Here is a 20,763-nt window from a genome sequence, read left to right as displayed (position 1 = left end):
AAATGATATTCATTTGCGTTTTAACGTCTCTTTTGAATAACTCACAGGGCGGCTGTATAATTTGGGAGAAAGGCGAGATGCCAGATGCATACGGGGGACGATGGCACTGAACATGCAATTGGACATAATCTCTCCTCACTCAGGGGAAAAAAAACACACAAGCGCCACAACATCTTTCTTGGTCTATTTAGTCAAAAGAGAGCAACGGTATCGCCGCAGCGCTTGGGAACAATAAAGATGCAAATAACATCAGCATTTTGCAAGGGGGAATATTACAGTATGTTGAGAGCTCGGTATGAAATCTGCTCTCGGTAGAAGAAGTTGGAATTCAGTAAGGCAGACTTCAACAAACTTAGAACGATGCTGGGCGAAATCCCATGGTCAATAATACTTAGGAAGAAAGGGGTTCAAGAGAGGTGGGAGTTTCTTAAAAGCGAAATACTGGAAGCGCAATCCCAGACGATTCCTGAGAAGAAAAATTGGAAAAAGCCTAAAGAAGCCGAGGTGGCTCCATAAATAGCTCTCTAAAGACTTGAGAAATCAAAAAGACTCCTTTAGGAATTGGAAGGAGGGCCTTATAACCAAGGATGAATATAAACTACAGCTAGTGCAGAACGCTGTGGCGCGTCTGTTAATGAGGCTCCCTCGGTGGGAGCACATTCGGCCAGTGCTGAAAGAGCTGCACTGGCTACCTATTGTGTTCCGAGTTCGTTTCAAGGCGTTGGTATTGACCTTTAAAGCCCTCTATGGTCAGGGATCCGTCTATCTGCAGGACCGCCTTTCTCCACACATTCCCCAGAGAGCACTGCGTTCAGGAACAAAAAAATCTATTGTCCATCTCTGGACCAAAGGAGGCTAGGTTGCATTTGACGCGAGCTTAGGCTTCCCAACCCTCCCGCCCTGGCGGGGGACCCCAGGATTTCCAGCCTCTTCCCCCGCTCCCAAAAAAAAGGAAATGGGGGGAGGGGGGAAAACGTCGCCAAGGAGCGTGGCGAGCCGCCCCATCTTGGAGTGGGCGACGCAGGTGCCGCCTCTTCTCCGCTTCACCGTGGCTGCTCCTCCGAGATGGGCTCAGGCTGGGCCCATCTCGGAGGAGCAGCTGGGATGGGGCGGGGAGGGGGCAGCGGTGGCATGGCGGCATCGCCCGCTCCGCTCCACCTCTGAGGTGGAGTCAGAGGGGGGGGTGGGGGCAGGCCAGGAGCGTGGCGGGCCGTGAGTCTGGGTCCTTTTAGGACCCGGACTCGTGGCTTGCCACGCTCCTGGCCTGCCTCCACCCTCCCCTTCTCTGGTTTCGCCTCGGAGGCGGAGCGGGGCGGGTGATGCCGCTGTGCTGACGCCTTTTCTCTGCTTCACCACGGCTGCTCCTCCGAGATGGGCTCAGGCTGGGCCCATCTCGGAGGAGCGGCTGCGGTGGGGCGGGGAAGAGGCGGCAACAGCGCGCCGGCATCGCCCGCTCCGCTCCGCCTCTGGGGTGGAATCGGAGAAGGGGAGGGTGGAGGGAAGGAAGGCATTTTAAAAGTTGTGAGGTCCCTTTAATTGTAATGGACAGAACTCCCTTTGGAGTTCAATTGTGCTTGTCACACCCTTGCTCCTAGCTCCACCCCAGTGTCTCCTGGCTCCACCCCCAAAGTCCCCAGATATTTCTGGAATTGGACTTGGCAACCCTATGCGAGCTAGGGCCTTCTCGGTGGCAGCACCAGAACTGTGGAATGCTCTCCCAGAGGCCATAAGGGCCCTGCAGGATCTGTCTACTTTCCGCAGGGCCTGTAAGACCGAATTGTTTCGACAGGCCTTTGATATCTAACCGGGAGAGAGCTGCCACCTGACATCATATAGAGTACTTGGTGATCACAGTATGAAAAGAAGATCTGGCCTATTGTACATTGTAGCGATACAGCACCATGAAATGGTTTTTTAAAAATTTAAAATTGTAATTATGTTTTAATGGTTTTATTTGTTTTTAATTTGTGAAAACGAATGTTGTTAGCCGCCCTGAATCTGCTTGCGGAGAGGGCGGAATAGAAATTTAATGTAATAATAATCTCTCTCTCTCTCTCTCGGCTTGGCTTCGCGAACGAAGATTCAAGAAGGGTGCAGTAGTCCACGTCTGCTGCAGGCTCGCTGGTGGCTGACAAGACCAATGTGGGACAGGCAAGTCCGGCCACAGCGGCTGCAGGGAAAAGTCTGATTCGGGGTTGGTGCTGTAGCAGTGCGATTCTTCCTCAATCTCCTTTTGTCCCCAAGACCAGCTATGCGTGCGTTCTCAAAGGAAGAGACAGCCTGGTGGATGGTGTGCCTCCATGCTTTGCGATAATAATAATAATAAACAAATCATCTGTGCTTGTAGAGAAGAAGTTAGGAAAGCTCAGTATGAGCTTAGACTGGCCAAAGGTGCTAAAAACAACAAAAAAGGGTTCTTTTCTTATGTTCAGAGTACGAAAAAGAGGAAGGACATGGCAGTCCCATTGCGAGGGCAGGAAAGTGAAATTGTAAGAGGTGATGAAGGGAGGGTGGAACTGCTCAATTCCTACTTTTCTTCAGTCTTCTCTTCCTGCATTGTGCAGGGGGGGGGGTTGGGCTAGATGACCTCTGGAGGTCCCTTCCAACTCTATGATTCTAAGTGGACCTTGGGTGTTCCAAATGGGCCGACGGGCTTCTCTGCACAGAGGTGCGGTTTGGGCTGCTTCTCTCTGCAGGGAGGCCCATTGTGGTTAGAGTTGCCAGGTCTGACTCAAGAAATATCTGGAGACTTTGGGGGTGGAGCCAGGAGACTTCGGGGGTGGAGCCGGGAGCAAGGGTGTGACGAGCATGATTGAACTCCGAAGTACGTTTTGGACACCACATTTAAAGGGACTACACACTTTTAAGAGCCTGTTTGGTGTAGTGGTGAAGTGTGTGGACTCTTATTTGGGAGAACCGGGTTTCATTCCCCACTCCTCCACTTACAGCTGCTGGAATGGCCTTGGGTTAGCCATAGCTCTCGCAGGAGTTGTCCTTGAAAGGGCAGCTTCTGGGAGGGCTCTCTCAGCCCCTCCCACCTCACAGGGTGACTGTTGTGGGGGGAGAAGATATAAGAGATTGTAAGCCATTCTGAGTCTCTGATTCAAAGAGAAGGGTGGGATATAAATCTGCAGTCTTCTTCTTCTTAAAATGCCTTCCCTCCATTTGGAAATAATGCAAGATAGGGGCATCTTCTTGGAGGCTCATAGAATTGGACTCCTTGGTCCAATCTTTTTGAAACTTACGGAGTGTTTGGAGTAGAGGCACAGGATGATATGCTGAAATCTTGGTCCCTCTATCTTAAAAGACAGCCTCCCCAGAGGCCCAGATACCCACAGATCAATTATCCATTATACCCTAGGGGAATCAGTCTCCATATTTATTTATTTATTTATTTATTTATTTATTTATTTATTTATTTATTTATTTATTTATTTATTACTTTGCATTTATATCCCGCCCTCTCCGCAAGCGGACTCAGGGTATAATGGTGTGGGCCTAATAGGGTATAATGGTGTGCAAAGCAGACATTTTCCTAAGAACATAAGAGAAGCCATGTTGGATCAGGCCAATGGCCCATCCAGTCCAACACTCTGTGTCTCATAAGAACATAAGAGAAGCCCTGTTGGATCAGGCCAATGGCCCATCCAGTCCAACACTCTGTGTCACATAAGAGAAACCATGTTGGATCAGGCCAATGGCCCATCCAGTCCAACACTCTGTGTCACATAAGAACATAAGAGAAGCCATGTTTGGACCAAGCCAATGGCCCATCCAGTCCAACACTCTGTGTCACATAAGAACATAAGAGAAGCCATGTTGGATCAGGCCAGTGGCCCATCCCGTCCAACACTCTGTGTCACACAGTGGCAATTTATATATACACACACACACACACACTGTGGCTAATAGCCACTGATGGACCTCTGCTCCATATTTTTATCTAAACCCTCTTGAAGCTGTCTATGCTTGTGGCTGCCGCTGCCACCTCCTGTGGCAGTGAATTCCACATGTTAATCACCTTTTGGGTGAAGAAGGACTTCCTTTTATCCGTTTTATCTCCTGCTACAAAAAAAAGCCCTGATGTACTCTACGGCAGGGGTGGCCAACGGTAGCTCTCCAGATGTTTTTTTTGCCTACAACTCCCATCAGCCCCAGCCAGCATGGCCAATGGCTGGGGCTGTTGGGAGTTGTAGGCAAAAGACATGGCCAATGGCCCATCCAGTCCAACACTCGGTGTCACATAAGAACATAAGAGAAGCCATGTTGGATCAGGCCAATGGCCCATCCAGCCCAACACTCTGTGTCACATAAGAACATAAGAGAAGCCCTGTTGGATCAGGCCAATGGCCCATCCAGCCCAACACTCTGTGTCACATAAGAACATAAGACAAGCCATGTTGGATCAGGCCAATGGCTCATCCAGTCCAACACTCTGTGTCCCATAAGAACATAAGAGAAGCCATGTTGGATCAGGCCAATGGCTCATCCAGTCCAACACTCTGTGTCACATCAGAACATAAGAGAAGCCCTGTTGGATCAGGCCAATGGCCCATCCAGTCCAACACTCTGTCACATAAGAACAGAAGAGAAGCCATGTTAGATCAGGCCAATGGCCCATCCAGTCCAACACTCTGTGTCACATAAGAACATAAGAGAAGCCTTGTTGGATCAGGCCAGTGGCCCATCCAGTCCAACACTCTGTGTCATACAGGTGCTATCAGGAAGTCCATCAGTCTGTACCCCCTCCTTTCTGATGACCCTGAAGCGGGGGGAGGGCCACCCAACTGGGGGATCCCCTGTCTCCAGCTGGGGATTTGCAACCCTAAGTAGACCGTAGCAGAGATGGAATTCTAGCAGGTGCTCCTTTGCATATTAGGCCATACCCCCTGATGTAGCCAATCCTCCAAGAGCTTACAAAAAAAAGAGTCTTGTAAGCTCTTGGCGGATTGGCTACATCAGGGGTGTGTGGCCTAACATGCAAAGGTGCTCTTGCTAGAATTCCACCCCTGGACAGTACTGTTTTTTGGTGGAACAGACCAGTGAACCTGTAGTTTTACCGCTCCCCCACAAACATGTGTCCAGTGTACATGCTCACAAAAGCTTATAGCCAGAGTTAAGCTTTGTGGGTCTTAAAGGTGCCACGGGACTCAAATTTTGTTCTGTTCCGTGAAAGAATTTACTGTGGACGTTGTCCCAAAATCCTCTGTTGTGCTCGCCGCTGCAAGGTTCTTTGGGAGACACAAAACAAAACGGTTGCTCCCAGTGTGCCCTCCAAGGTGAGTGAGTGTGAGCTAGCTCACCAATTTTTAGCCTCCAGCTCACACATTTTTGTCTTCGCTCAGGAAGGAGGACCCCAGAGCACACTAACTTATGCAGTCGCTTACAACTGTAATGCCAGGAGCTCATAAAGTAGAATTTTTGCTCACAAAACTCTGCAGCTTTGAGGGAACATTGGTTGCTCCCCATGTTTTGTATTTACCTCATGGGACTTGCTTACACAGTACCTATGCCCAGGCTAAGAAATGATGGGTGTGCAGATAAAGGGGGGGGGGAGGGGTGGAAGCTGGCAACAGTATCTGAAACACAGATTCCACGCTGAAAAATTAATTCTGTTTCTTTGCCACCTTCCTGCCTCCCTTAAGCAATCTTTTTATTCCTTTCTCCTTTATTCCTCATTCCTTTAAATTTTTACGGCTTCCGAGGAAGCTATAAAAAGCAAAAAGGCTGCGTTTTAAAAGTGGAAGGTTTACCCAAAAATGAAGCGAACAGAAGGGAACACAGATTCTGGCAAAAAGAAATGAAAGTGAAGCAATTAGGCAAACAAAAAAAGAGAATCCGAGGAGCAGATTGCTAAAAACATCAAGACAAACCACAAGCATTTCTTTGCATATTTCAGGAGAAGGAAGCTAGGAAAAGAGGCAGAAAGGCTAGTAGAAGACCAAGGAATGAAAAGATTGCTTATGGAAGACAGGGAGATGGCAGAGAAACTGAGTGAATTCTTTGCAACTGTTTTCTCTGTGGAAAATGTGGGGCATGCCCTGTCCTGAGCCATTGTTTTCAAGGACTGGAAACTAGTTGTTGTTACACTGATTTTTAAAAATGGATCCACAGAGGACCAAGGAAATTACAGAACAGTTAAGAGAGTTGAGAGAACGTACAGAACGGTTGAGAGCCAGTTTGGTGTAGTGGTTAAGTGTGTGGACTCTTATCTGGATGATTCGGGTTTGATTCCCCACTCCTCCCCTTGCACCTGCTGGAATGGCCTTGGGTCAGCCATAGCTCTAGCAGAAGCTGTCTTTGAAAGGGCAGCTGCTGTGAGAGCCCTCTCAGCCCCACCCATCTCACAGGGTGCCTGTTGTGGGGGAGGAAGGTAAAGGAGATTGTGAGCCGCTCTGAGACTCTTCGGAGTGGAGGGCAGGATATAAATGCAATATCTTCTTAAGCCTCACAGCTGTTCCATGTAGGAACTATTTGTATTAAAAATGAAGAACAAGAAAACCTGCTGAGGAAAATCAGCATGGCTTCCACAAAGGGAAGTCCTGCCTCACCATAGAGTTCTTTGGAGTTTTCTGAAAAAGCAATCTGTCAACCAGTTACAGAGCCACCTAACAGTAACATAAATCTGTGATCTGTCAACCAGTTACAGAGCTGCTTAACGGTAACAGGCTTTGTCAAAAGCCTTTTGAAAGCCCAAGCATATAAAGTCTACCAGATGACCATTATCTACATGTAATATGTTATCGAAGGCTTTCATGGCTGGAGTCCATTGGCTGTTGTAGATTTTCCGGGCTGTGTGGCTGTGGTCTTGGCGTTGTGAGACCTGACGTTTTGCCAGTCACTGTGACTGGCATCCTCAGAGGTGTAACCCAGAAAACTGGAGTACTCTCTGGGTCAAACTGAAAAAAAGTTAGCAGGCAGGTAATTTATATCTACTCAAGCAGGTGGAATGGGGCTGAGTCATTATCTTGTAGGAGCTTCCTGGGCTGTGACATGTTAATAGAGGAGCTTTCCTGAGGGAGTTCTTTTGTATATGGATTGGCTATTGAAATTCTAATCTTATCTTCAGTGCTGTTGTAAGCTGTAGGGCATTTCTTCTCAGTTTGAGAGAACTCCAGTTGTCTGGGTTACACCTCTGAGGATGCCAGTCACAGGTCTCACAATGCCAAGACCACAGCCACACAGCCCGGAAAATCTACAACAACCAATAGACTTCGGCCGTGAAAGCCTTTGACAACATATTACATGTTGATAATGGTAATCTGATAGACTTTATATGCTTGGACTTTCAAAAGGCTTTTGACAAATTCTAAATTCTGTTAGGTGGCTCTGTAACTGGTTGACAGATCGCACCCAAAGAATGCTTGTGATTGGTTCCTCATCCTCTTGGAGAGGAGTGACAAGTGGAGTGCCTCAAGGATCTGTCCTGGGGCCTATTCAACACCTTTATAAATGATTTGTAGTAAAATCTCAAAGGAACCACCTCCTGAGGAAGCCTGTTCCATTGAGGAACTGCTCTGTCAGGAATTTCTTCCTAATGTTGAGGCAGAAACTCTTTTGATTTAAATTTAACCCATTGGTTCTGGTCCTACTTTCTGGGGCACCCTTACTTCTGATGTTCTTAGGGAATATGGAGACAGGCGACAGCAATGAAGGAGTAACATTTTCTCCCCGGCATTTTAGTTAGCTTGATGATTGGCCCAGTTGCTCTCTTTCAGCTGCCCCTACCTCACAGGAAATAATAGAAAAACCACCGGAAGCAACGAAATTTACGCGAGAACGTGTATAAATGCGTTTTAGTGCAAGCTTAAATTAAACTTAAACAAAACAAAACTAAGGAACGCTGAGCTCTCAGCACATGAAATTTTCCCACACAGTCTTTCAGTAGCCCTATAAATCAGCTTTCTTCAAGTAGTTGTGGGTGAACGCTTTTCTCCTCAGTGCCCACAACTGAGTCTACTCGAAGGAAGCCGATTTACAGGGCAACTGAAAGACTTTGTGGGGAAATTTCATGTGTTGAGAGCTCAGCGTTTATTAGTTTAGTTTTGTTTAAGTTTCATTTAAGAACATAAGAGAAGCCATATTGGATCAGGCCAATGGCCCATCCAGTCCAACACTCTGTATCACACAGTGGCCAATAGAAACACACACACACACACACACACACACTGTGGCTAATAGCCACTGATGGACCTCTGCTCCATATTTTTATCCAATTCCCTCTTGAAGCTGGCTATGCTTGTAGCTGCCACCACCTCCTGTGGCAGTGAATTCCACATGTCAATCACTCTTTGGGTGAAGAAGGGCTTCCTTTTATCCGTTTTAACCTGACTGCTCAGCAATTTCATTGAATGCCCACGAGTTCTTGTGTTGTGAGAAAGGGAGAAAACTACCTCTTTCTCTACTTTCTCCATCCCATGCATTATCTTGTAAACCTCTATCATGTCACCCCGCAGCCGACGTTTCTCCAAGCTAAAGAGCCCCAAGCGTTTTAACCTTTCTTCATAGGGAAAGTGTTCCAAACCTTGAATCATTCTAGTTGCCCTTTTCTCGACTTTTTCCAATGCTATAAACTTGCACTCAAACGCATTTATACACGTTCAAGTATAAATTTCATTGCTGCCGCTGGTTTTTCTATTATTTCCATTGATTACACCGGTTCCGATAGTTTTAATCATCGCCCTTACCTCAGAGGGCTGTTGTGAAGATAAAATAGAGGAAGGGAGAGCCATGCCCACCGATCTCAGCTTTTTGGAAAACAGGCAAAACTGAAATATGACTGACAGTCTGCTAGTGGGCATGTGAGATAACAGAGGGGTTGCGGGAAATCCCTTTTCATGAGCTAAAAAGGTCACGGTAGTCTCCTGCGCAAGCACCAGTCATTTTCGACTCTGGGGTGATGTTGCTTTCACAACATTTTCACAGCAGACTTTACGGGGTGGTTTCCCATTCTCAAAGGAGCAGAGCTCCCGAACTTCTACATTTTATTGCACTCTTTATTTCTTAACCCCCACCTCCTAAATCCTTGCTTCTGGGATCCATTGTTCAACCCCTCCCCCCCCATGAGGATTTGACAAACTTTCTAACATTTCCCCCCACAAAAAAGGGAAAAGAACCTAAACATGCAAAGCAGACAGATGGAAATCTTCCTCATGCCACTGGGGCCATATAGGAGAAAGTAATTTAAAAAGTATGATGGGACGCAAAGTTCCCTCTAAGCTGTGGAGTCTTGTGAGCAAAAATTCTGCCTTGTGAGCTACTGGCATTAAAGCTGTGAGCTAATGTCAAGACAGTGTGCGATTGCAATAAAAAAAAGGCCAACGCCATGCTGGGAATTATTAGGAAGGGAATTGAAAACAAATCAGCCAGTATCATAATGCCCCTGTATAAACCGATGGTGCGGTCTCATTTGGAGTACTGTGTGCAGTTCTGGTCGCCGCACCTCAAAAAGGATATTATAGCATTGGGAAAAGTGCAGAAAAGGGCAACTAGAATGTTTAAAGGGCTGGAACACTTACCCTATGAAGAAAGGTTGAAACGCTTGGGGCTCTTTAGCTTGGAGAAACATCGACGGCAGGGTGACATGATAGAGGTTGAACAGATTATGCATGGGATGGAGAAAGCAAAGAAATCCTTTTCTCCCTTTCTCACAATGCAAGAACTCGTGGGCATTCAATGAAATTGCTGAGCAGTCAGGTTAGAATGGATAAAAGGTAGTCCTTCTTCACCCAAAGGGTGATTGACATGTGGAATTCACTGCCACAGGAGGTGGTGGCGGCTACCAGCATAGCCAGCTTCAAGAGGGGATTGGATAAAAAAATATGGAGCAGAGGTCCATCAGTGGCTGTTAGCCACAGTGTGTGTGTGTATTGGCCACTGTGTGACACAGAGTGTTGGACTGGATGGGCCATTGGCCTGATCCAACATGGCTTCTCTTATGTTCTTATGTGAGCCGCTGCATAAATTAGTTTGCTCTGGGGCTATTTTTCCTGAGCTGAGACAAAGATGTGCGAGCCAGAGGTTAAAAAACTGCGAGCTAACTCACATGAACTCAGGTTAGAGGGAACGCTGGATAGGAGTAAGGCTTGATTATGCCAATTCTAATTCCAAGAAGCATTTTAAGGTAGATGCTGAGCTGACATAATTTAGTACCCCTTCCAGTGATGTCAGGGGTTTGTGTGGCATTTGCAAATGAGTTGAGATAATGAGCTCCGACATCTCTTTTTCTACAGAACGACCCCTATCTGTCTGAGATCTGGCGGGGGAAGATACTCGGCTGTGATCGCCAAAACCGGTCTTCTGCTTACAGAACGTGGATTGCATTTGCTAGTCTTTTCTAAATAGAGCAATATATAGCCGGGGTGAGTTCCAGTTTCTCATCTCTGATGTTTCGTCTTGAAAAATCCCTCTATTGATTTCATGTCTCCCTTGAGTGAATTGAGTCTGCGAAGTCTTTATTTTAGGGCTGGTTCCTGTTTCGCCACAACAGTTTTTCTTGCTAAGTGTATATATATTTTTAACGTTATCCCTCCTCCTGCCCATTGTATAAAAATGCCATAAAAGCAACGCCTAAAATGGGAACAACAGCAGCAAAAATGGGCGAAAGAAAACAGTTTCTTGCCATTGTACTGTACAACACTGGGGAAGGCAATGCCAAAAAAGGTCAAGGTAGTCCCCTGTGCAAGCACCAGTTGTTTCCGGCTCTGGGGTGACGTCGTGTCATGACGTTTTCACGGCTGACTTTTACGGGGTGGTTTGCCGTTGCCTTCCCCAGTCATTTACACTCCCCCCCCCGCCCCGGCAAGCTGGGTACTCCTTTGACCGACCTCGTAAGGATGGAAGGCTGAGTCAACCTTGAGTCGGCTACCTGAACCCAACTTCCACCGGGATCGAACTCAGGTCGTGAGCGGAGAGCCCGGACTGCAGTACTGCAGCTTTATCACTCTGCATAATGGGGCTGCTATGGCAAGGGCAAACCACCCCATTAAAAGTCTGCTGTGAAAACATGTGATGCGACGTCACCCCAGAGTCGGAAATGACTGGTGCTTGTATATACCTTAAGAACAATTGAACTAAGGCTTATGGATCACGAATACCAAAAAGTATTCCCCACACATCCCCCTGTTTGCTCTGCAGCCAATCTAGGTATACCCCAAAGACATGGGAAGATACCCCATTATTTTTTTACTTTAGACTCTCCGTTCCATCGTCGGACTTTTACTTTGGTGCATTTAAATGCCTTCCCATCAACAGTTCTCTATGGTAGGTTTAGACAGATACTTCTCCAAAATAGATTATGCCCATGTGAATTAGGAGTCTTTGATTCTATAGCCCATATTATTTTAGAATGTCCTCTCCTGGGCTCACGACGTAGACAATTTTTAGCTGAATATCTCCAACCCAATGTATTTACTAAAAGGAAAATCCTATCCTACCTTTTAGAAGATGTTAATCCCCTTATGTGTTGCAAACTTCTTAGTAGAAGCCTATAAAATTAAATCTAGGCATAAAATACTACTGGATTTTAATTGCTGGGTGTCTACTTTTGATTAGTATTATTGGCTGCTATTTTAATTGATGGTTTATGTATTGTTCTTACCATATTTCAGGCCTTTGTACCTACTTTTGATTGTGAATCGTTATTGCTCTTATGCCAATAAAGGTCTGAACTATGACAGGTGCTTGAACAGGGGGGTACCTTTACCATTTTTATGAGAAGGGATGGCCTGTGGGTTTCCTACTTGGTGTTTGCAAAACATGAACAGATCACCTGCTTACACCTTCATGACCGCTTCTTAGGAGAGCCAGTTTGGTGTAGTGGTTAAGTGTGTGGAGTGGACTCTTATCTGGGAGAACCGGGTTTGATTCCCCACTCCTCCACTTGCACCTGCTAGCATGGCCTTGGGTCAGCCATAGCTCTGGCAGAGGTTGTCCTTGAAAGGGCAGCTGCTGTGAGAGCCCTCTCCAGCCCCACCCGCCTCACAGGGTGTCTGTTGTGGGGGAGGAAGGTAAAGGAGATTGTGAGCCGCTCGGAGACTCTTTGGAGTGGGGGGTGGGATATTAATCCAATATCTTCATCTACCTCACAGGGTGTCTGCTGTGGGGGAGGAAGGGAAAGGAGATTGTGAGCCGCTCTGAGACTCTTTGGAGTGGAGGGCGGGATATAAATCCGATATCTTCATCTACCTCACAGGGTGTCTGTTGTGGGGGAGGAAGGTAAAGGAGATTGTGAGCCGCTCTGAGAATCTTTGGAGTGGAGGGCGGGATATAAATCCGATATCTTCATCTACCTCACAGGGTGTCTGTTGTGGGGGAGGAAGGTAAAGGAGATTGTGAGCCGCTCTGAGACTCTTTGGAGTGGAGGGCGGGATATAAATCCGATATCTTCATCTACCTCACAGGGTGTCTGTTGTGGGGGAGGAAGGGAAAGGAGATTGTGAGCCGCTCTGAGACTCTTTGGAGTGGAGGGCGGGATATAAATTCGATATCTTCATCTACCTCACAGGGTGTCTGTTGTGGGGGAGGAAGGGAAAGGAAAGCCGCTCTAAGACTCTTCGGAGTGGAGGGCGGGATATAAATCCAATATCTTCATCATCATCATCATCATCATCATCATCTTCTTCTTCTTCTTCTTCTTCTTTTTAAAAAATCCCTATTAGATAAAATTGGAACACCTCATTTTCATATTTCCATCCCTGGGCATTTCTATGGCTCCCAGATAAGCCCTCTCCCCCTACGCACGTGGCAGTTCTGTTGTTGTCAGTCATCAGGAGCATATGTTGTACCCGTCAGCATGAGCTGTGATGGATGGTTGGTGCCATTACTCAACCTGCAGCAAATTCATTGGGGGGAGGGAAGAACAGGCAGCGCCCCAATGATGCGTGGCGAACGACTCTCGCACAACAGAGAGCAATGTGAATGCTGGTCTTGAGACCCTCTTTGGTGCAGTGGTTAAGTTCTCTTTCACCTGGAGTTCACCATAACAGCCCTGGACTTCTTTGGCGGTCTCCCAGTTTGGTGTAGCGGTTAAGAGCGTGGGCTATTATCCAGGAGAACCAGGTTCGATTCCCCACCTCTCTGCTTGCAGCTGCTGGAACAGTCTTGGGTCAGCCATAGCTCTTGTGGTAGTTGTCCTTGAAAGGGAAGCTGCTGTAAGAGCTCTCTCAGCCCCACCTACCTCACAGGGTGTCTGTTGTGTATGTGTGTGTGTGTGTGTGGGGGGGAGATAAAGGAGATTGTGACCACTCTGAGACTTTGATTCAGAGTGTAGGGCGGGATATAAATCCAATATCATCTTCTTCTTTTCCTCCTCCTCCTTCACCTTCTCCTTCTTCTCATAGAATCATAGAGTCGGAAGGGACCTCCAGGGTCTTCTACTCCAACCCCTGCACAATGCAGGACATCCACAAATACCTACCCCAATACCTACCCACAAATACCTACTCCTTCTCCTCCTTCTCCCCTTCTCCTTCTCCCTCTCTGTGTTACAGCAGTCTGTCCTTGAGATTATTGCATCAATGTGGCTAGGGGAGCCAAGTCTGTTTCAGTGGCTTTAGCCAGCTCTCCTGCGCAAGTGTGGTGTAGTGGTTCAAAATGGCGGGCTGTAATCTGGGTTCGATTTCCCCCACTCCTCCTCCGCATGAAGCCAGCTCGGGGGCCTTTGGGTCAGTCGCGGTTCTCTCAGATCTCTCTCAGCTCCACCGACTTCACAGGGTGTCTGTTGTGGGGAGAGGAAGGGAAGGAGATTGTAATCTGCTCTGAGATTCCTTTGAGTATGGAAGGAGGGGTGGTTTTTGTCAATTCCTCTCCTGCTGCTGATTCTCCCCAAATACTGTATTTTTTTGGGTGTCCCTGCCCTCTAGGAGTAGCTCATGGGGTCAGCAGCAATGGGGGCAAGGAAGCTGTGTGCCCACTGATAGGACCAAGACCAAAAAAAAAAAAGGGAGGGGGAAATTCCCCACCAATAGGAACATTTCACAGCATGCAAGCCGCAACGTTCATAAAAATGTATCGCATTGATTTCTTGGCGCACCAATACTATTGCAAACTGCCTCTTTTCTCCCCCAGAGGGGAAATCGGTGGGAGAGACGAGAGCGAAGGAAAGAACTCGCGGGTTTGATTTGTGCCAAGAAGATATCAAAATGGAGAATTTCTTTTCTTTTCGTCTTCTTTTTCCCCCCTGATCAAGATAGCAGGAATAATTCAAAAGCATCCCTACCCACAACTTTTAGAGCAAAGCGTGTGTTTTTTTTTCATCCGAAAGTGAGGAAATCAGCACAAAGAGACGGTGAAGTGGTCTTTATAGCTCTTGAAAGGGTGAACGTTCAGAGGCAAACATTTATTTCTTTCAAAAAGAAATCTTTCTGTGTGCAGATAATCCGCTGCAAGTTAAGCATCACTTGATACTCCTTCAGCTGGGAGCGCTGGTGTCTAACTGCCAGCAAATATCACCGTCTCCCCCACCTAACCAATTCTCTAATTGTTCTGCCAGTTTGTCCCTGCTCTTCGCCTTGTTCTCCTCTTTGAAAGGTTCCTAACCCGACAGATGTTGGCATTATCCGGAGCTTCAGCTCCGCTTCATCCTTATCATTCCGCCACCTGTTCCCTGCCTCTCTGCTCCAGCCATTTATCTCTGAGACGAAACTTTGTCAAGGGCTCTTTCAGAAGAGACTTCGGAGGTTTCGTGACCACTGAATTCCTATTGCCATTTTGACCCCAGCGGAGCTATCTGCAAAGAACATGAGCCCAGGCACTCTGGTTGACCTCTGAGGTCTGAATTCGTATTGGCTTCTGTGGTTAAAAGGGGTGGGAGAAGGAGATCCCCCAACATTCTGACATCCACCTTGTTCCTTCAGATAGTCCATTAAAGATTTTTTTTTAAAGATATACAGAACAGGAATTGTAATATTTTTATAGCATGCAAGCTGTTATCCCTTGCAACGGTTCTTCGGTCAGGATAGAAACACGGCTCCTTTTGAGATATCTATAATGCAGGGCAGGGGTGGAATTCTAGCAGGAGCTCCTTTGCATATTAGACCACACACTCCTGATGTAGCCAGTCCTCCAAGAGCTTACAAAAAAGAGCCCTCTGGAGCCAAGAGACTTTCCCATCTCCCAAAATAAATAAATAAAAACACAGCAGTGCGGTTCCCCTGAATACAGTCTTCATTTCCTCGTCCCCCCAGCGGCTGGCTCCACTTCCACTTCCTCTCTCTCTCCCCTTCCCTCTCTCTTTCTCTCTCTCTCTCTCTCACACACACATACACACAGAGCAGCCAAAATAAACGCAGTTTGGAAGCACGCACTTTGTGGTCTCACTGAGGCAATTCACTCACCATAGGAGTTGTTGAATGCTGTATACTCAACCAAATTCTTCAGACTAACACAGGGAAACTAGAGATTCTACCTTACTATTTATTCTGTATTTCTCTGTGCAAATGAAAACTGGAGGGACTGTAAAACAAACAGAAGAAGAGGGCTGCTTCCTTTTCCTTTCTCCCAAGAACCACGTTGTTCTGCAAGCTTTCCCCACCCCCATTCAGTCTAGCTCTGGAGATTTAAAGGCACACACTACTTTCTAAAAGCAAATTCTCCCAAGTATCTTTTTAAGCCTTCCGAGGTGGAAAGGCACACGGTGGCTGTTGGGGGGGGGGGCTTCCCCCTGCTGGCCAGCTGGCTGTGGGTGGGAAAGGGCCTGCAAAACCAGATCACCCTCTGAGACCTGGGGACTGGCAAGCTGGTACATCGCTGGCAATATGATGATGTTACTTCCTGTGTGTACCATGCCAGAAGTGACGTCATCCCGACAGCACTGTCCAGGTGACGTTCTGGTATTTGGGCAGGAATTGTATGGTAGAAGCCATGTTTAAGATAGAAATACCAGAGCGTCGCCAGAATGTGTCAGGAGGATGACATCACTTCTGGTACATGAAAAACACAGAAACTGCTTTATATGGAATCAGACCCTTAGTCCATCAAAGTCAGTATTGTCTACTCCAATTGGTAGTGGCTCTCCAGGGTCTCAGGCAGAGGTTTTTCACATCCACTACTGCCAGATCTTTGAACTTGGAGATGCCAGGGATTGAACCAGGGACCTTCTGCATGCTGAGCAGATGCTCTACCACTGAGCCACAGCCCTTCTCCATTAGTCTCCAGGATCTCAGGCAGAGGTCTTTCACATCACCTCCTGCCTGGTTTTTTTAACTGGAGATGCCAGGGATTGAACCTGGGACCTTCTGCATGCTGAGCAAATGCTCTACCACTGAGCCAGAGCCCTTCTCCATTAGTCTCCAGGATCTCAGGCAGAGGTCTTTCCCATCACCTACTGCCTGGTTTTTTTAACTGGAGATGCCAGGGATTGAACCTGGGACCTTCTGCATGCTGAGCAGATGCTCTACCACTGAGCCAGAGCCCTTCTCTATTAATCTTCAGAGTCTCAGGCTGAGGTCTTTCTCATCACCTACTACTTGGTCCTTTTAGCTGGAGATACTGCCAGGAACTGAACCTGGGACCTTCTGCATGCCAAGCAGAGGCTCTACCACTGAGACATAGCCCTTCTCCATGAGTCTCCAGGGTCTCAGGCTGAGGTCTTTCCCATCACCTACTGGCTGGTCCTTTTAACTGGAGATGCCAGGGATTGAACCTGGGACCTTCTGCATGCCAAGCAGATGTTCTACCACTGAGACATAGCCCTTCTCCATGAGTCTCCAGGGTCTCAGGCTGAGGTCTTTCCCATCACCTACTGCCTGGTCCTTTTAGCTGGAGATGCCAGGGATTGAACCTGGGACCTTCTGCATGCTAAGCAGATGCTCTACCACTGAGCCAGAGCCCTTCTCCATTAGTCTTCAGGGTCTCAGGCTGAGGTCTTTCTCATCACCTACTGCTTGGTCCTTTTAGCTGGAGATACTGCCAGGAATTGAACCTGGGACCTTCTACATGCCAAGCAGAGGCTCTACCACTGTGCCACAGCCCTTTCTCACATGTTGGAAGTGATGTCATCATATAAGTGGCAACACAGCTGGGACCTTCCTCCTGCTCCTAGTAAGTCTCCCCCAACCTCCACAACCCTAGAGCCTGGCTACTCTTAGACTACTGTGTCCTCCTCAGCTTGCTCCATCTCAAAAAAGTTCACAGAGCAGGCAAAAATAGCAAAATAAATAACTTATCCGACAGCTGGAACCCCTTCCCTAGGAGCAAAGGCTGAAGTGTGGGGAGGGAAAGGAAGAGTCATTGATGTTTGGATGAAAGAGAAAGTTGACTTTGATGCTCACAGCTGGCATCAGGGGTCAATGTCACTGGGCAGATGCTGAGGTCTTGGGAGGTCTCACAGATAAAACTTGGCCTGAAACTGGTGCTGCAGCAGACTCTGCTATTTGCCCCCCCTCTCTTTGACGGAGAAGGCAACTGAAGCAGGGCCTCCAAAGACAACCAGAGCAAATGGATAGGTTCATATGGGAGAAGAACATCAGAGAAGCCCTGTTGGATCAGGCCAATGGCCCATCCAGTCCAACACTCTGTGTCTCATAAGATCATAAGAGAAGCCCTGTTGGATCAGGCCAGTGGCCCATCCAGTCCAACACTCTGGGTCACATAAGAACATAAGAGGAGCCATGTTGGATCAGGCCAATGGCCCATCCAGTCCAACACTCTGTCCCTTAAGAACATAAGAGAAGCCATGTTGGATCAGGCCAATGGCCCATCCAGTCCAACACTCTGTCCCTTAAGAACATAAGCGAAGCCATGTTGGATCAGGCCAGTGGCCCATCCAGTCCAACACTTTGTGTCACATAAGAACATAGGAGAAGCCATGTTGTATCAGGCCAATGGCCCATCCAGCCCAACACTCTGTGTCACACAGTGGCCAAAAAAACCAGGTGCCATCAGGAGGTCCGTCAGTGGGGCCAGGACATTAGAAGCCCTCCCACTGTTGCCCCCCCCAAGCACCAAGAATTCAGACCATCACTGCCCAGGCAGAGAGTTCCAGCAATAAGCTGCGGCTAATAGTCACTGATGGATCTCTGCTCCATATGCTTATCCAATCCCCTCTTGAAGCTGACTGTGCTTGCAGCTGCCGCCATCTCCTGTGGCAGTGAATTCCATGTTTTAATCTCCATTTGGGTGAAGAAGGACTTCCTTTTATCCATTCTAACCCGACTGCTCAGCATTTTCATTGAGTGCCCACGAATTCTCGTATTCTGAGAAAGGCAGAAAAGAACTTCTTTCTCCACCTTCCCTATCCTGTGCATAATCTTGTAAACCTCGATCATGTCACCCCTCAGTCGACGTTTCTCCAGGCTACCTGTCTGAGAAGGGAATTCTATATATTTATTCTACTATGAAAATAGATCCAGGTGGGCAGCCATGTTGGTCTGAAGCAAGAGGACAAAGTTTGAGTCCAGGTACACCTTGAAAACCAACAAAGTTTAACTCTGGGAACAAGAAGAAGAAGAAGAAGAAGAAGATGATATTGGATTTATATCCCGCCCTCCACTCCGAAGAGTCTCAGAGCGGCTCACAATCTCCTTTACCTTCCTCCCCCACAACAGACACCCTGTGAGGTGGGTGGGGCTGGAGAGGGCTCCCACAGCAGCTGCCCTTTCAAGGACAACCTCTGCCAGAGCTATGGCTGACCCAAGGCCATCTCAGCAGGTGCAAGTGGAGGAGTGGGGAATCAAACCCGGTTCTCCCAGATAAGAGTCCGCACACATAACCACTACACCAAACTGGCTCTCCACCCAAACTGGCTCTCCACACAAGCTTTTGTGTGCAGGCGTGCGTTAAAAGAAGTGTTCATGCACATGAAAGCTTATGCCCAGAATTAAAATTTGCCAGTCTTTAAGGACTCGAAACTGTGTTCTGCTCTTGCTAAGTCACTCGTTCTTTGCATCTGTTTAACAACCCCTGACCAACCGCTTTAATCCAATCTCAGCTGTACTTATTGCTCAGTTATTTATGAAGAAGACGAAGGAGACTGTGAGCCGTTCTGAGACTCTGAGATTCAGAGTGAAGGGTGGGATATAAATCCAGTATCATCATCATCATCATCATCATCATCATCATCATCATCATCATCATCATCATCATCATCATCATCATCATCATCACCTTCTTCTTCTTCTCTCCTCCTCCTTCTCTTCTCTTCTCCTTCTTCTCTCCTCCTCCTTCTCTTCTCTTCGTCTTCTCTTCACTTCTTCTCCTTCTTCTCTTCTCCTCTGCCTCCTTCTCCTTCTCTCCTCCTCCTCTCTTCTCTTCTCTTCTTCTCTTCACTTCTTCTCTCCTCCTCTCTTCTCTTCTCTTCTCCATCTCTCCTCCTCCTTCTCTTCTCTTCTCTTCTCCTCTGCCTCCTTCTCTTCTCTTCTTCTCTCCTCCTCCTTTTTCATACCTTTAGAGGAGTTCCTAGCACAGAATTATCCCCATTAACATGAATGCATTTCAATATTATTTTGCATCAGTTGTATAGGGGAAAGCGTACCACAAAAGTGGCAAAAAAAGAAAGAAACACCTTGAGAATACTAGTGGCAAAAACTGGTGGAATGGAAATACTCCCTGCAGCAACATACCTAGCCAAAGAGGAACGGAAGATGATACATTTGTGCGTACTTAAAGGAATTCGAGAATGGGGTTTGAACAATTTCATGCACAGCTGGTTTCTTTGTTAGTATTGTAACACCCCCTAAGTAATAATCCAGGAGGGAAAGCAATAGGATATAGCCAAGTCTCACCAGATCTTGGAAGCAGCTAAGAGGAAAACCCAACAGAAGATAAATTACTAAATATGGCCTTCAGTTTGAAAGACCTGAGTGAGACCGTCAGTCATAGGAGATTCTGGAGCTCATTAATTCATGAGGGTGGGGGAAGGGACAGTAGTATGGAATAGCCTAGGGGTGGCAGAAGGAAGGAAGGAGGAAGGGAGGGAGGGACAGAGGGAGGGAGGGAGGGAGGGAGGAAGGAAGGAAGGAAGGAAGGAAGGAAGGAAGGAAGGAAGGAAGGAAGGAAGGAAGGGAGGGAGGGAGGGAGGGACATAGGGAGGGAGGGAGGGAGGGAGGGAGGAAGAATGGAAGGGAGGGAAGGAGGGAGGGAGGGAAGGAAGGAAGGAAGAGAGGGAGGGGGAGGGAGGGAAGGACATAGGAAGGGAGGGAGGAAGGGAGGGAGGAAGAATGGAAGGGAGAGAAGGAAGGAGGGAGGGAGGGAGGGAAGGGACGGGGGAGGGAAGAAGGAAGGAAGGAAAGGAGGGAGGGAGGAAGGGAGAGACATAGGGAGGGAGGGAGGGAAGAAAGGAAGGAGGGAGGGAAGGAAGGAAGGAAGGAAGGAAGGAAGGGAGGGACATAGGAAGGGAGGGAGGGAGAATGGAAGGGAGGGAAGGAGGGAGGGAAGGAAGGAAGGAAGAGAGGGAGGGGGAGGGAGGGAGGGAAGGAAGGGAGGGACATAGGAAGGGAGGGAGGGACATAGGAAGGGAGGGAGGAAGAATGGAAGGGAGAGAAGGAAGGAAGGAGGGAGGGAGGGAAGGGAGGGGGGAGGGAAGAAGGAAGGAAGGAAAGGAGGGAGGGAGGGAGGGAAGAAAGGAAGGAAGGAAGGAAGGAAGGAAGGAAGGAAGGAAGGAAGGAAGGAAGGAAGGAAGGAAGGGAGGAAGGGAACAAAAACAGAGCTTCTGTTTTGCCCCTGGAAAGGCTGAGGTTCAGTCCTCAGCATCTCCATATAGAAGGTTCGAGGCAGTAGGTGACGTGAAAGACCTCTGCCTGAAGACCCTGGAGAGCTGCCTCCAAT

General features: G+C 47.8%; 4 non-coding genes across 4 annotated transcripts; all 4 read right to left on the bottom strand.

The window, feature by feature from the left end:
• Nucleotides 1–16,066: 16,066 nt before the first annotated feature.
• Nucleotides 16,067–16,143, bottom strand: TRNAA-AGC (transfer RNA alanine (anticodon AGC)). The gene has a single exon. It is a non-coding gene; the product is annotated as a tRNA-Ala (tRNA).
• Nucleotides 16,144–16,204: 61 nt separating this feature from the next.
• Nucleotides 16,205–16,281, bottom strand: TRNAA-AGC (transfer RNA alanine (anticodon AGC)). Its single transcript has one exon. It is a non-coding gene; the product is annotated as a tRNA-Ala (tRNA).
• A 61-nt stretch (nucleotides 16,282–16,342) lies between these two features.
• Nucleotides 16,343–16,413, bottom strand: TRNAA-AGC (transfer RNA alanine (anticodon AGC)). Its single transcript has one exon. It is a non-coding gene; the product is annotated as a tRNA-Ala (tRNA).
• A 346-nt stretch (nucleotides 16,414–16,759) lies between these two features.
• Nucleotides 16,760–16,836, bottom strand: TRNAA-AGC (transfer RNA alanine (anticodon AGC)). The gene has a single exon. It is a non-coding gene; the product is annotated as a tRNA-Ala (tRNA).
• Nucleotides 16,837–20,763: the final 3,927 nt, after the last annotated feature.

This window comes from Heteronotia binoei, chromosome 9 (genome assembly GCF_032191835.1).
Source record: "Heteronotia binoei isolate CCM8104 ecotype False Entrance Well chromosome 9, APGP_CSIRO_Hbin_v1, whole genome shotgun sequence".
NCBI lineage: Eukaryota > Metazoa > Chordata > Lepidosauria > Squamata > Gekkonidae > Heteronotia > Heteronotia binoei.
Note: the sequence above shows the minus strand (reverse complement) of the source record. Positions and strands in the feature narration are given on the sequence as shown.